At 41.6% G+C, this 16,903-nt stretch overlaps 1 protein-coding gene across 1 annotated transcript in view; it reads right to left on the bottom strand.

The window, feature by feature from the left end:
- ubald1a (UBA-like domain containing 1a) overlaps nucleotides 1–16,903 on the bottom strand; it is a 400,799-nt gene that overhangs the window by 89,778 nt on the left and 294,118 nt on the right. The window lies entirely within an intron of this gene.

Genomic DNA, 16,903 nt, shown 5'->3' with positions numbered 1-16,903 from the left:
TCCAGAATTTACACTCCAAGATCTCTCATGCAATATCAGTCCACAACCTAGCAGACGTGCCCTTACAGTTGTTGTAGATATGTCCACATTTTCAGCATTAGACATTCACAGAAGGTACTGCTATGAAGTATCTTCATGCAATTGGGATTCAATACTTCAGCCTTCCTGTGCGGTACATGCATTAGACACTGTGGTCTCTCATGTCTTATTAGGGCATGTTATGTACATGCAAAATGTTTTGAAACTTTCAGCCTACTTCAGTCCGGTGATCGTGTGTCACCTGGGATGGAGACCAGTAAACTTGAAAACAAGAGTTTGGATGAATGCGCCACCCACTGACACCACCTTTCTGATGACAAATGGAGGTAACGTCCTGAACGGTGACCGAGGGCAGTAGGAGCGAGCCAGGCTGTCCATTATCCCACCCCCAATTAACAGCTTCCTCTTGTCTGTGAAGTCTGTTGATCCCATAAGAGCAGAACCATGGATTCAAGGTTCCTACTGCTCACTTTTCTTTCTTCAAGCGACGTCCAGTGTTCATCTCTGGTGCCCAGATTCAGGGTGAGTCAGAGTAACCTTTAAACAAGTTTCTTTAACTTTTTTCCCTTTCTCTTCTGGAAAGTAGCTATCAGTCGTTAGTCTGTTTGCTGTCATCCCACTGTGACACCGGCTGGCATCCTGCAGGTGTTAGGCGATGGAAAATGAAGTCCTCACAGTGAAGAGCTTCCAGGACATTCTGCGTCCTTCATCGCAGTGTCAGCATGAAAGGTGAACTGACAAACCTACTGTATGTGTTTATACTGACTGACTGGGCCAACACAGCATAACAAGCCCCTGTAAAAATAAGCCTACTTTGCAAAGTTGCTCCCTAGGCAGGGCAAGACAGAGGAACATGTTGGGAGAAGTCTAGTCATACCCTGTTATTTATTCTAAAATCGGAATATCACACAATAACGGACCAAAAAACAAAGAGCCCCAAGTCACATCTTGAGAACTGGTCTATACTCCAATCCAACATACAGCTCAGGAAAAAATATCTTTTATCTAATATATATAATATATTTTTTTAAATCCACATTTGTAAATCCTGGTTTAATCCTGGTTCTGAAAGCAGGAGGCTATACTGCCAGGCAGGCCGCTTCCAGACTCAATATTTCTAAGACAGCAAGACACAAGAACAAGGTGAAGCAGGAGACACTGGCAATAAGCAAAAACCAGCCAGGTAGAGGGCCGAAGCAACTTTCTAATGCCAGATATGATCATGAACTTTGTCTGACAATGCCTCATGAATTTGAGGATGACACCAAGTGTCATTCACAAAGAACGGGAAGCATAAGTGGTGTGAAATGCACTGCTACAGTGGGATAATTCATAACAGGCTCCTAGAAGCAGGATTGAAGACCCATAGAGCAAGGAAGAACTCCTTCATCAACGAGAAGCAGAGAAGAGCCAGGCTAGAGTTTGCAAAAAAAAAAATGCTTATTTCACACAGAAGCATACCCATAAATCGAGAAACTAAAAATTTTGCAGAAGTCTCTTCATTATTTTCCAGAGCTGTATGTTCTTCTAAGTGAATGAATCTCCTTTTCATAGTTAAACGCAGCAATTCTAGGAGCAATCCCAAGGATGTTATGGTGTCTGCCTTCCATATTGGTTCCTCCTGGAGACCGAGCTATACTGGCAACAGAAGCAGAATGAGGACTCATACATTGCTTCAACCTTACAGGTGGAAATTAAGTGAGAGTTACCATTTGTGGAAGTACAGCTACATAGGAGCTCTTTGATTTTCACATCTCTCATCTTGCTTTCCCATGAGACCAGACACACATGTACAGGTGATAACAAAGTGCAGAGTCTGACATTTATCCGGTGCCCGTGGAACAGTTTTAAGAGTTAAGGGTGTCACTCAAAACTGAAAAGTGTTGTGATACAGTCCACACAGACTTTTTCAAGTGATCCAAAAAAGGGCATGTAGTGCTGGGAACAGTATAGGCTGTGAGACCTTGACAGAAATGATTCTGACTTCATCCGCAGTTCATAGTTTTATAGATTGCTTTAATCTTTAATTAAGCTATTTTCTGAATTCTCAGACATTCTAGATATTGATTTGACTTTGTATATCCAGCCATCCATCCATTTTCCAAACCACTTAACCTACTGGGTCGCAGGGGGTCCGGAGCCTATCCCGGAAGCAATGGGCAAAAGGCAGGGAACAACCCAGGATGGGGGACCAGCCCATCACAGGGCACACTCACACACCATTCACACACACATGCAATTTAGCAACTCCAATTAGCCTCAGCATGTTTTTGGACTGTGGGGGGAAACCGGGGAAACCGGAGTACCCGGAGGAAACCCCACTACGACATGGGGAGAACATGCAAACTCCGCACACATGTGACCCAGGCGGAGACTCAAACCCGGGTCCCAGAGGTGTGAGGCAACAGTGTTAACCACTGCACCACCATGCCGCCCCACTTTGTATGTTATTAAAAAATAATAATAAAAGACTAGACAGCTGCTAGACAGCTATGAAATTTTGGTGAAACCAAAATGAAACTATAGCTTATTTCTGCAGTCCCTTATTTTTTTTTCTCCAGAGCAAAAAGACACACACAGTCTCATACTAGCCTCCCTTTAGGTTCCATAAGAGATATCATCAAGCTCTATAATAGTTCTTAAGCTGGGTGCACACAAAGCCGACAGCAGCAAAGCAACGCTAACCAAGACCGATTAATGGTCAGGTCCTATCAGCTCCCTCTGTTTGCAAAAAGCTTTGCTGGAACACACCAGCATGAGGTGATGATTGGCATCATGCCCAGTCAGAAAACTCAGTTTCCCCAGTTAGCTTCAATGTTGATTCTAACTGCTAAACTGGCCAAAACAGCAGAGGCAGGGGCCAGCTGTGTCTGACCATGTCACACCTACCAACCCAACTGGCAGTCACCGGCACTCGCGTTCAGAATACGAAATCAAAAATGAAATAAACGAAATAAAGTACGAAATAAAGTGAGGGCGATCGCACTACTCATTCAACTTCCTCACTTTTTTTTCTATCTTCAGCAGCAAGAGTAAAACCCTCAGATAAACTGGAGCCCTGACGCTGATGAAGCAGCGTGCTGCTTGATCTGAAGCTTTGTTAGTCATAACAGACTTTTAAACATTTTCTCTATGAGCTGATACATACAGAATGTTAAATCTTAAACAGTTTGATATTGACTGAAATACAGGATGCTTTGACTGTTTCTTATGGAAGGAATTAACACATACAGCTAAAAACTACAAGTGCTGTATAGGTACTGTATAGGGGTTTGTAAGAAGTCTGCACATGACCCTGACACCTACCCCCCCCCCCAACCCCCCGTGTGAGTTTTCCTCAGTGACAGCCAGGAAAGGTCAGCTCTTAGCCTGCTACCTGTTGTGCGCTAACTGTAATGTCTTTCTACATTTTGTCCAAGAAAGCATAAAGACTTCAAAACGAAATCAAAATGTGCACAGAATTGATATCAGCATCTTGTATTTCGTGGACAGGAGGCTCAATGTATCTGTTTTCATTATTAAAAAAGTAAGAAAGTAATTTTGTTCACAAAATGCATTCTGTCAATTTAATAAATTAATTTTGTGTATAAAATGCATTTTATGAATGAAAATCATTTTATGGACCCTGTAGAGATAAGTGCATATGTGTGTGGGTTTTCAGCTCTTAGATGGAGTGAGAGGTCTGGTTTGAAAGGACCATCAGAGGCAGTTATTAGTAAACCATCAGTAAGGGGTTGATAGCACTGCTGTCAATATGACCTCATTCCCATCACTGCAGTTCCCCAAGACCAGGACAAGTACTTTTAATGCTTAAGTCATATGATTTTATAGCTCACTGTATTAGGTAACAGAGTCTATGGGTATCTTTGACATCTGAACCAAAATAGAGAGTCTTTTTACTAAACCATTGACTTAACGTCACTAGCCAGCCCCTCTCATGGGTAATTTCCCATAGAAGCTTCTTCTGTCAGGGTGCAGTGATACATGGTCGCTCTTCATCAATTACATGGCAGTCAGGGAGACAATTGCTTCAGCTAATCTTTTGAATTTTTTACGAGCTGCTGGATGCACGGATGCAGCCTCTTATTTTGCGGCTTCACTTACACGACGGCCAGCGTGAGCAGATACTGGGCTCCAGTTGGATTGCCCTCCAAATGGACTGTGATCCGGATGGACTCCAGACAGACTTTACTTCAGGAAGGCCTGCACTCCAGACAAGCTAAGCTTCTGACTCTCTGGGGAGCCAAAGGTAGACGGCCGTTGAGGATAAAGGGATTTGTTTGATAATCCAATATTTGCATCACCCAGGTGTAAAATTGGATGATAATAGAACAGTAATGTGGGAAAAATAATTGTGAATTGATAGAATGCTGCTAGAAGCTATTTGTAAGGTAGGGTGGGGAGGGGGTGGAGAGGGGTGGAGATATCCCCAGGCAAGATGAATTCACCTGAATATGATATATGATATAGGGACAGACCACACACTCAGATCTTCTTGCCTCAGTTGTAGACTTTTCACCCCAGATTTTCATTCCCACCCTTGCATACAGTATGTGCTTTTCTTTTCCGTATGCTTGTGTGAGTTTCCCTGCAGTTTCCCATAATGTGTAATGGAGCATTTCATAGTGGGGGTCATGTGTTCCGAGACACTGACCTGGGAGAGGCTGCAGTCACACTGTAACCCTGTACTAGATCAGCAGTTTCGGATGATAGACTTCCCGAAAAGACATGCATAATCCTGATCTGCTGCACAAAAGGACAAATAATAATATAATAATAACATGAATCCTGTTCCTCTGATGACCCGGTCTTCTCACAACAGGAGAGGGGAATTCCAGTACATCAGGGTTACAGTCATACAAGTTTTGTATTAATCTGAATCAGGGATGATTCAGCCATGAGGCTGAATAGACTTACTCACTGTCCAAAGAACAACCTGTCAATCCAAAGCCAAGGTCCCCCATGGTCCCAGAACTCCCCATTCACCCAGTAGATTATAAGGTAGGTGCTGGTTATGCTTCTTTCCCCCCCATCATGCATTTCGAAACTTATCTTCTCCATTGAGTCACTGATAAATTCCACACCTCCCACTTGCTGCTCTGTGAACATCATTTATTCCAGTCACTGCTTGTCAGGTTTGACCCCTGTTGTCTCAGGCTTTTGTGTCCCTTCCCTGTTTGGCCAGCAGGCGTCACTGTCCCTCCTGTCCCTCCTGTTAGTCTTTCTGTTTGCCCTGTTTCCTGTTAGCCACATAGCTCAACTTATTGAGCATGTGGTTGTCTGTGAATAAGGATTTATTTAATCCCCACGTTCCCAACATCAGATAAATGCCACAGTAAGGCACCAAAATTATGTTATATCCCTGACAGACTCTTCTTGCTGTGTTGGTTTATTTTTGTTAACAACTGGCCCCCGCATTGCCAAAGGTTTTACCTACATTTAATGTGACATGTGACTAAAAATAATCTGTACAATTTCAGAAACCAATTGTTACTGCTCTGCAAAGGCATTTCTAACTCAATATTTGTTTTCAATTTCCTGTCAAACTCATTTTCCTTCTGCCCTATTCCGCTCACACTCCACTGGTTCTGAAAGTCTGAGAAAACAATGATTCTAGTTTTGGGCTCTCAGTGATCAAACAATATCAATGTCCTGAGTCTGCAATTATGTGGATTATTCAGCATTTTGGCCTTGTTGGACAAAAGCCATATTCATACTGGATGGCTTATACTAACTCAAAATAAAGACAGAAAGAACAACAAAAATGCTGTTTTAAAAATAATTATGTTAACAGATATTTTAAATTCAATCACTTAATAATAGTTTAAATGTGGGGTGGTGTCATGCCCGGCTCGTCCGCTCCTCCTGTGTGCCACGCCCCCTGATTACCCACGTGTTTTCTCCCGATTGTACCCAGCTGTGTCTAGTTAATTTGCTCAGTCCTGTGTATTTCAGTCCGTGTCTTACCTGAGTCTATTGTCTGTCATTGATGTTGTCAATGCCTGTGTTCCATCCCGCTGTACTCGCTCCGTTTTCCTCAATTAAACCCCCGTTTTCCCCGTATCCCGCTTCCCTGCCTGCTCCTTGCTCGCTCGCCTGCCTGAACGATCGCCCGCTCCGACCACGGACGTGACAGGTGGCATGGTGGTGCAGTGGTTAGAGCTGCTGCCTCACATCGTGAAGGTTCCGGGTTGGATCAGGTAGGGTATAGGTCCTTTCTCTGTGGGGTTCGCACACTCTCCCCGTGTTCACACGGGTTTCTGCCAGGGGCTCCGGGTTCCTCCCATGGTCCAAAAGTGTGCAGGGCAGGTTGATTGGTGAGTCTAAAGCCTGTGCTCACCCTGTGGTGTGTTGGTTCCTGCCTACACCCCTTGTTTCCAGGATAGGCCCTGGTCCCCATTGTGACACCAGTTGAGATTAAACAGTTATGGCGATGGATGGATGTATAGTTTAAAGGCTGAAAAGTAGAAATCCGTGTCTTAGTTCCAATAAAGTAAATGCTTGCAAACAATGCATAGAGAACATATGCCACCATATTCAATCAGAATCTCTCTGTCTGTCCACTGGGGAGTCATCTGCTTATTTGGGAATTATTGTAATCACAATGACACTCGGGGAACAAGCTCCAATTCAGCATGTGAACTTCTCTGCAGTTTTCAAGACCAGAAACCCTGATACTATAGTCAAAACATAAAAGAATACTCAACCCCGGAAGTGTAGTAATTGTACTTAGCCAAGGCTGCTTCTAATGGCTTTCCATTTGTACTTTCATTCCGTAAAACCCATCAGAGCAATGCTTCCAAATGGACCACCTGCTTTTACTCTCTCTACTTTCCCTTCATCTGTCTCCAGTCTCATCTGTATTGCCAAAGCTGTTCATGTGGTTTAATGTACATTACAGTGTGCCATTGCAAACTCTGAGACTGTACCCCTAAATGAAATAACTGATGATGTTCACCAGATGTCCAGGAAATACAGTCGCCACTCGCATTGTCTCCAAGCCCAATTTTAACTTTTCTTATTTTTGCTATTTGTTATCTGGTTACAGCTCATAAAGATGTGAGAGTGTAGTTCTCTTAAAATGTATCCAAGCCAACCATCAGATGTGAGTTGTAAACTTTTTGTTATCTTAATTATTTAACAATAAATTATTTTATTATAGCGTATTGATTTTTATGCATCCACAAGCCAGATATTATATTCCATGTGAGTTTTCCTGGAAACCTGCTGGTAACATACAGTATACGTACATATATACATAAATATGTATACAGCTGCGGAAAAAATTAAGAGACTGCAGCACAATTTTTTTTTTGTTTCACTCATTTCTCAATTTATGTGTCTGTCAATAATATATATTTTTTGCAAACTACAGCCGGGTGCTTCTCATTGATGAAGGGCTTCTTCTTTGCTTTATGGGTCTTCAGTCCTGCTTCTAGGAGCCTGATACACACTGTCCTAGCAGTGCACTTCACACCTGCACTTAATGTTCCCCATTCCTTCTGAAGGTCACTTGATGTCATCCTTCGATTCATGAGAAACAGTCGGATAGTTTGAGAGTCGTCTCTGGCATTAGAATGTCACTTCCGCCCTTTTACCTGGCTGGTTTCTGGTCGTTCCCAGTGTCTCCTGCTTCACCTTGATCTTGTGTGCTGCCATCTTACAAATTTTGAACCTGGAAAAAGCTCAGTGTGGCTTTCTGCCAGAAGAACCACAATTACCAAGGGTTTAAAAATGCAGATTTGTTTAAAAAAATATAGAGAGGTCTCGTACTTTTTTCTGCAGCTTTTTTTCTGTATGCACACACACACACACACACACACACACATATATATATATATATGTGTGTGTGTGTGTGTGTGTAATCTGCATGTTTTAAAATCACATTCTGATCTCACCATGAAACACTGGATTAATGATTTTCAGAGATAACCATTTGCTGTCCCCATTCATCACCTCCGGTTATCTGAAGTACAGAGCATAACACTTCACTCATTCTAACAATAAACCTGTGATGGTCAGGGCTTGAAGTGAGGAAAAGCACACGCTGCTACTCCCCTTGTTATTCAGTACCTGGCGATAATGAGACGTGCCAGTACTCTGAAGGGAAAAACAAAGAGGTGCTGCTACTGCGCACTGCTGAGTATTGTCCTACACTTCATGCACTGGTGTTGGCAGATAATGTTCCTTTGATTGTCATGACAAGACATTTTAGAAACTTAGTTTTCAAATAAATTGATAGCATGGGGCACCTACAGTGAGTTTTCAAACATGCAAAAGATTTTATTATTCTTCTTGTTATTATTCTGAAAAACCTAAATTTGTCAACGGGGAAATTCCATGAATATCAAATGCTAATGGCTTGGGAATCTTGCTCATAATGTCGAGACTTCAGCCGTCTTTGTTTATTCAGCCATGGCAAACCTGCGTCACGGTCCCACCTCAGCAGTTTGCTCTCCAGCTGCATCCTGTCGTTCAATAGACCCACCCCAGGAAACAAAGAACAAAGAGAACAAAAAAATAGTTACCCATCATCCACATAACTGTCATTGTTTAATTGTTTTTATACCCCTTTGTACAATGACTGAATAGAATTTTCACAAACATCACTGTCATATTTGGGCTGCCTTTAAACTGAAAATCCCAGTTAATATTGTTGCATATCAGCATTATTTTCATTTACGTGGGTTAAACAACGTATCACTACCCAACTCTGTTCTAAATACAGTCTAGGAATGTCTTTTCCTCCATCATGTCACATACTCTAGTCACAGGTTAATATTCAGAGCAATTTCACTCATTATCACTGGGTTTGCACAAAGCAGTACACCTACAGATGCACTGTAAACATTTTAAACAGTTCTTTGATCAGAGTGTTTTCTGTGTTCCTTTCGAAGCTGAGGTAACGGCAGTGGGAGGGGGCACCAAAAGCCTGAGAGAAAGAGAGAGCTGTGCGGGGGCAAAGAAATATTAGATTCTATCCTTTATCTGTGATCCCACGTAAGCTGGAGTTTGAGTACTTTCAACACCTACCTCTCTCAGGCGTAACCTACTGTCCTGTTCTGGATGGACTGGACTGGGTAGATAAGCTCCTAGCACCAAATGCAACAAAAACACATTTTTCTGTTTATTTTTGCACCACTTAATATTTTCACATGTCTAATAAACCATACATCCTATTCAGTAATTCTGAACTTAAATGGTTTTCTACATTTAGTCGCATAATAATACGTTTAACAATAAATCACTTTTATTGTGTAATGTCAACATAAATATAGAAACTTCAAACATAGTTCAATAAAAACATGTACTGCATTTTTAATGCACTGTACTATAAATTTCCCACAATGACATAAACCAAATACTTGATAAATAAAGAGGAAACGGTTTATTATAACTAATAGTCCTGCCCAGTTTTCCCCACTTGGCCAGCAGTTGGTACTGCGCCTCCCGTTTGGTGTGTCTCCGCCTCCTCAGGTCCCAGTGTAGCTCACTGGATTGCGCATGGTGCTCCGAGATTGATGTTCCTTTTTGGTTACCCCGCCCGTGCCTTGCTCATGTTCTGTTTAATTGTGTCCCTTGATTTCTCCTGGTGTTCATAGTCCACTGTGTTTCTTACTGTTTCCTGGTCACTGGGGTCTGTCAATTGAAATTTACTCCATCTGTTTCTCTGCTGCCCCATGCCCTTAGCGATTGGTTAATTTGGTTGTGCTCCTCACCTATCCAGCATCATGCCTTCTTAGCAATGTATTTAAGTGCCTGGTCCCCTGCTTTTCCTCAGTGGTTCATTGTGGCTGTTTCCTTGTCTTGCAGTGAGCTTCTTAATTCTAGTTAGCTCATGTTAAATGGCAGTTTGCTGTGTTTCTACCTACCGCTGGTATTGTTGTTCCTGGTGTTGCTCCCTGCCTTAGTTTGGTTCTGAAACCCCAAGGTCCCCTTTATTTTCTAGTCCTCCCTTGATGTTCTGTTTTGTTAATAAACCCCTGTCTTGTTGGAGCCACTTCATAGATCCTCTCCTCTGTCATCACCCCCCATAACACATATAGAATTAAATCTTACATCCCATTGAGCTTGTTTCTTGTTTCCTTACCTGCGTCACCAATATGATCGTTCATATTTAATAATTCCTTGTACATTTACATTCCTAGTGATGCGTATCATGGGAAGCATCTAAGAGCAGAGGACTGGACCAACAACAGCTATTCTCCTATGGCCCTGACACTGGAACAGCAACCAAGTGCTTGAATAAGCTAACAGATCATTTAGTATCTCAATACATATTTCAGTATAGAATATAATGTTCAGTTTAAATAAGCAATTCGAAACATTCTTTAAAATTGGTGAGTTTGGTGAACAAATGAAGTAATAAATGTTATAAATGATAAGGGAATGCAGAGAAATTAAGTGACTAAAGTATATTAGAGTCAGAATGATTTTCAAGTCCACAGATATTGTCTCCACATTTGAGTCATGTCAACATACATGTTGCATGTTTTATGCATATATTTCATAACTAATAACGAATTGTCTGATATATTTTACAGCCTATGATGATTAAAAATGTTTTATTTGTTTTATGGGGGGATTTCAAATGTGACAAAACAAACATTAATTAACATCAGATATGGCGATTATGATATAAAGGTTATTGTTTCCTCCCCGCGACCCATAGGATAAGTGGTTTGGAAAATGGATGGATGGATGGATGTTTCCTATCACTATTAAATCCACTGGTCAGGTTCGTGCAAAGTGTAAATTGCACGATGAATAAATAATTAGTAAATTAATAAATATGCAGTTCGTATTAGCTGCAGGAATTTTGGAAGCGAATGACATACATGTTCGTTGAAGGTGTTTTTGTTATTAATTCATACGGCTGCACTCAACATCACCTGCAGGAGGTTACCCTCTTGGACTACATACATACAACCTATGTTAACACCTGAGTGTCTTGTAGTCCTGGTTGCATTTTAGACATCAGTCACAATTGTTTTAACATTCAGGGGGTATAATTTATTGTCTTCTCACCTCCCATCTTTCATACACTTGGAGCAACGTAGCGCTTCTATGGTTACTGAAAATGGGTGAATGTGTTTATAATATTTTTTCAGCAGTAGCTGTGTGAAACAGCCACTACGATCCTGGCACTTCATTCAGGGAGCGAATCGGCTAATTTGCATATTTCTAAAATTATACCGTATTTAACTGATACTAAATCGCATATGAATAACCCATGTGCCACTATTAAGAAGCAGTACTGAATATGAAATCAAATGCATGGCACATTAAAACGAAAAGTAATACACTAAAAGTAAAACAGAACATTTGAAACTTTTATTATTAAGTAATTTAATATTAGTTCCGTGAAGAGAGTCTATCTATAACAGAACAAGCATCACAAAAATATTAATAAGGACCTAATTTCGAGGAATATGTTCTGTAGTACAAAATCATGCAAAGCAACGGTTTGAAATCACCAAACAATAAATACACATACTTTTCAATATAATCTTAAATTTGGCATATAAAATTAAAATAATGTGTTTTTAATAAAAACAACTGATTAGCATACGCATTCCCTGTAACTTTAGCACCTTTATCAACATGCCATACAGAAATTTTATAAATTATACCAAACTATAATTTGTTGGCATCTCCTAAAAAGTTGTTTACACGCATATTGAATTTCGTGCCATAATTTTCCTTTAAATACCCCCGACGGGAAATATCACACTGCATTTCTGACTGCAAGCACCCTCACGTATTCCGGGGCCAGAAATTTTGAAAGTATCATTCAGTTAAGGCCGATGATGACTGCCTCGACGTCCCTGGAAGGTCTCCTGTCTGTGACCAGAAAGTTAATCATACTTTCCGATTTTATCATAAGATTGCATCCGAGAAAAAAAATTCCAAACATCACCGTCAGCGAAAGGACGCACAGCACTGCGATCTGGGCTATCCTGCGATCTGGGCTATCCGCTTCAGGTGGCAGAACCAGGGAGCCGCCGTCGTCGGTGGTGACTATACTCCCATTACAGCAGCGGATTAGTGTCTCGTCGCTTTCCTGGCTTCGGTTGAAAATGTCGCGCATAGTCATAGTTTCGTTGAAAAACGTGCCATTCATCTTTCAATGACTAAAACGCGCAACAGGAGAGTAAAGAGATGTGGTGTGGTTCTGTCTTGCTCCGATTTGCTCAAAAAAGTCGTAAGAAGTGATGTGAAACTGATAAGCTATTTAGAAGGTGTTTTGTAGAAGGTATTTTCAGCTTTTTTATAGATTCTTATAGTATCACCAGTCATTACCTTTATCTTCGCAAGTCAGTGCAATACTAATAAATGATTTGTAGGTCTGTTTTGCGCCTGTCACAATAACTATACACAGTCTCCGACGATTTATCTTGAATATTCCATGCAAACAGGTTTGTATCCTTGTTAAAATCCACGGGGGGGATCTAGCAGTAGTTGCATCTTCAGTCGCCTGTACTCTTGTTCAAAAAGAGCTGCATCTTTTCTAATGGGTTACGGTTCCCATCGGACGACACCCCCATAGCACGAGGGGAGTTTGCATGAAGCGCTGGAATGAGCCAACAAGCCCCACACGCACCTCTGAGCTCAGTGTTCTCCACTGCGATGGTTTGTGGCCAAGACCGAGACATTTAAAGTACGATTTGAAAGTTGAACAGCTGTGGATGAATGCCAGTGCATACTTACGATAAAGTTTATTGTACTATTTCTGTTTGCTTCCGTTCCCCGGGATGTGAATGCAAAACAACCTTAATTTAAAAATCAATATTTTGAAATGTGACCAATAAATTATTGAATATGTATGTTGACATGAAACAAATGTGGAGACACCATATCTGTGGACTGAGTAATATTGAATATCATACACTAAATGTTTCCCGATAAACATTCCTTAAATTTAATGGTGATTAAGTAGGCGTACAGGAAATGTGTATTCATACAAAATAGGCTGTTGCTAGCTTTAGTTTGTCTATTGTCTGATATGTATAACCATACTAATTTCGCCTACATGCCACTTTTATGATCAGAGAAGAATTAGGATAGCTTTTTTTTTCTTTGTAAGCCTTGTGAGAATAGGGTACTCCAAAATCATCATATTGCCACCAAGTGTACATTTATTTGAGTGAGGTTTTTTGAGCAATTTCTGCGGAAGGGTCCCATTTGCGACAACGCATTTCGCGCGATCGTCCTTTCATTATTCTATTCATATTGGAATTGGCGATCCAGTCCAAGATTACAATAGATCTTCGATTTCATTCTACGAAACACAGCACCAGTGGTCCAGTAGAGTGCACCCACCAGAACTGCATGACGATACAAGAGTCATAATCATTATTGTCTAATATAACAGAATCTGGCGTTTTTTGAGCCGAAAGAAATCTATTGTCTACATTGTGTATAAGTGTGACTGTCACTTGCATAGAACTGGATTCCTGAGGTTAACTGGGCTTTAAGTAGGAAGCTGCAGTACCCGGAATAATCTTGGGAGATGCAAACTGTCCACAGAAAAAGCCAGCAGTCAGACTCCAGTCTGCTATAAACCGAGAGCCCGTGCCACCCTTTGGTCTTATATTATAATTACTTTTCTTCAAAAATGACTAACTTCTTTAATAGTTTATAAAGTTTTTTTCTGAAATGTGCCCTTGAGAGGTAAAGAGGGCTATCCCACAAAAATAAAGTTTCTTCACCAACAGATGCCCCACAGCTGCTGGACCCCACGACCCTGCCCAACACCCAGTCCATACAAACCTTGAACAGTGTAGGAGCAACAACACATCCCTGGCGAACCCCAGAATCAAGTGGGGTTCTTCCTCCACTCTGCACAGCACTCACTGTACCAGTGTACAGGCCAGACATGACGTCCAGCAACTTCTGGGGCCGGAAGTAAACATTGCCAACATTGCCCACAGTGCCAGGAGGACAGCCTTACCACCAGCCTGGAGAAGTTAACTCCAGATATCAGAGATCCCTGCAGCCTTCCCTACCTCCAGTTGATTCACCACCCATGCAATCTCAGTGTGATTGGATGTTTCACAATCAAATTGTAGACCCAGAGATGTCTAACGTTCTAGCCAGAGGATCAGCTTTAAACAACTGTTCAAGTCAACTCAGCTGGTCACAACTGCAGTGTCATCCGTAAGGACTGTTCCATCACCCTCCCTGACTGCAAGTCTCTAAGGAACAGATTCAGATGTGCATATTGCTTCAGTTCTTCTGTCAGCAGGACGTGGGTCACTGGACCACATACGATGTGTAACCTGCTCACAGATTCATCTAACAAACAGGTCCTTATCTACCCTCAGAACCCTCATAGCTTCCTTCTCAGTTCCCAGTACAGACTGGAGTTGCCACCAAGTCATGCCCGGCGAGATGAAACACCTCCTTCTGAAAACCGCGGCTACACCAACACAAAGTTCAGCAACCATCAGGGTCTGATCACAGAAGGTCTCCCACATCACATTAGAGTCAGCAGTCACACCCCAGCCTGCAAGTTCCTCACAGAAACTACATGCAAACTCATCAGAAACAGCCTGATCTTGGAGTCTGGCCAAGTCCAGCCTCATTCTCCTAGTAGATGGTAGCCTACTGGATCTAAGCTGAATGTTCAGAATAGCAACAACAAGTCTGTGGTCAGAATTCACAAACTGGGAACTTCCACAAGGATGCGATCGATCTCCTTCACTGCCCCACCAGTATTGGAGCACCAAGTCCAACGATGTGGCTCAGGGTGTTGGAACCAGGATCCAATCAGCCGCAGCCCCTGATCTTTCACAAAGTCAAGGAAGATGGAGCCACTCTCACCCCAGTCTCCAGACCCATGGGGACCAACACAATCCTCATAGCAAGTGTCACCTCGTGGGAACCCATCAACCACCAAGCGAAGTTGCGAGTAAAATGTCTCCCTCAATGAGTCAACACTCATCGCAATTGAGGTATGCATTGAGACACAGACAAAGGAGGCATTGAGACAAGGAAGGAGTGCCTCATAATGAGCAGGCGATGCCTGAACTGCACAGCAGGCCCGATTCCCAAGAGGCCTGACCCTATTAGCTCTCTGACGGTTGCGACTCTTCTGGGGATGAGGCTCCTAAAGGTTTTCCCTCATCCCCTTCATGATGCGTGCAGCCGTCCTGTGGGCAGCTGCAGCAGAGCTACTCCCACGGAGAGCAGAAAGGTAACATGCCTGTTTAGACCGAGCCATTGTGAGCTGTTTTACTGTGGCTGGAGTGCCAATCCCGCCACCAATCCCCAATTTTTTTCCCAGCAAGTCGGAGGAACGCTTGCAGGGCCAGATGCAGTTTAACATCATACCCACGACAGGGGTCCTGAGGGGCCCCCACCGCCATAAAATCTTTGGAAGTTGAGTACATGTTGAGCATATGTTGCGGGCCAGTGTGTTCTGTTTATGACGGATTTGCAATGATAATAAGTTTATGAAAATGTAGCAAGACAGAAGCACAAAAACAAAAAATAAAAAGAGTTTGATTCATGATCTGGCTGTGAAAATGGGACATAATATAAATAATCAATTAAATTAGAATGCAAAATAATGGCCTTGTAAATCACTGTAACAAATAGTGTCATTCGGTTTAGCTTAGTTTATCAGTTAATGTTTAGGTCTACCTGTATATTTAAGTCATACTTAAACACCTATATAGCTCACGTTAAATGTTAAGGTACCTTTACAACTAAATCTTTAGTGGTGTGCGCGCCATTCCTCAGAAATGTTTCCATTTGCAGCATGGGTTTGTATTTGAGATAAGCTGGATATTTGGTGGACTCTCCAAATATAAAAATACACTAACTGTTGTGCAACTGACACAATATTTCATAATTTATCTGAAAGGTTTGTCTTTGTGGGGTCAGCTGTGGCCTCAGGAATGAAGGCATGTATCCTTTTGTATATTCATTACATTTATGCAAACACATATTCTGGTTAATGTTGCTACCTCGAAGAGAGTAACCCATAATTCTAACAGATGGTAAATAAAGTTGTTTAGGCATTTTAAGAGATTGAATGGAGAGAGTTGGTACTTTACCAAACCCCCCCCCCTAACAACCAAGCAAATTTTGTGACAGGTAACCGATTCCAAAAAAGTAAATCAAAATCAGTACTTCTGACTGAAACAACTGGTGATTTATCTCAATAAAGCCATAACAGCCTTGTAATGTCTGCAAGGCTCATTCTAGGTAAATTCAAGATAATGCTTTATAACTGTGGAAGCACAGTCACAAGACTGTGGCACAAGATTTTTGGCATTCGTTTCACCGATTGTTCATTGAAACAACATTACTGCATTGCTGGGGAGAGAAACATTGTGCCAGACAACGATAATGTCTTTATTAATTATTCATTAAGTTGCATTAAGGAGATAATGGGTGTGCTGTAACGAGTGCTTACATGGGTCAGGGCATGTTCTCTCTCCCTCATTAGGATTTCATGGCCTAACTGAATCAAATTTCTATTTATACATTGGCGTATATATAAGGTTACAAACATACAGCTATGCAAGACAAACCTCTCTAAAGTATCTCAGTCGAACATGCCATGCTTGTGCATTGAAAAATTGTTTATTTATAATCATTGTCTTTATGTATCTGTAGGAAAAATACAACTGAATGAGCTGGACATTTAACGTTCCAAATCAAATCAGCTGTGAGAGTTTTTGGTTTAGGTGCCGTTTCAGACAAAAGCCAATATGATTCCCAAGTTAATGAAACAAATGAAGGGAAAATCCACGTGGAAGAAACATTTGACAAGGAAAACACTGACTTGTATTGAGTGGTTATTAGGTAGTGGGATGTCCCACTGGCATTTAATCTTATGAATGATGAGGGG

Source organism: Brienomyrus brachyistius, chromosome 5 (genome assembly GCF_023856365.1).
Source record: "Brienomyrus brachyistius isolate T26 chromosome 5, BBRACH_0.4, whole genome shotgun sequence".
NCBI lineage: Eukaryota > Metazoa > Chordata > Actinopteri > Osteoglossiformes > Mormyridae > Brienomyrus > Brienomyrus brachyistius.
The sequence above is the reverse complement of the archived record's forward strand: the minus strand, read 5'-3'. Positions and strand labels throughout refer to the sequence as shown.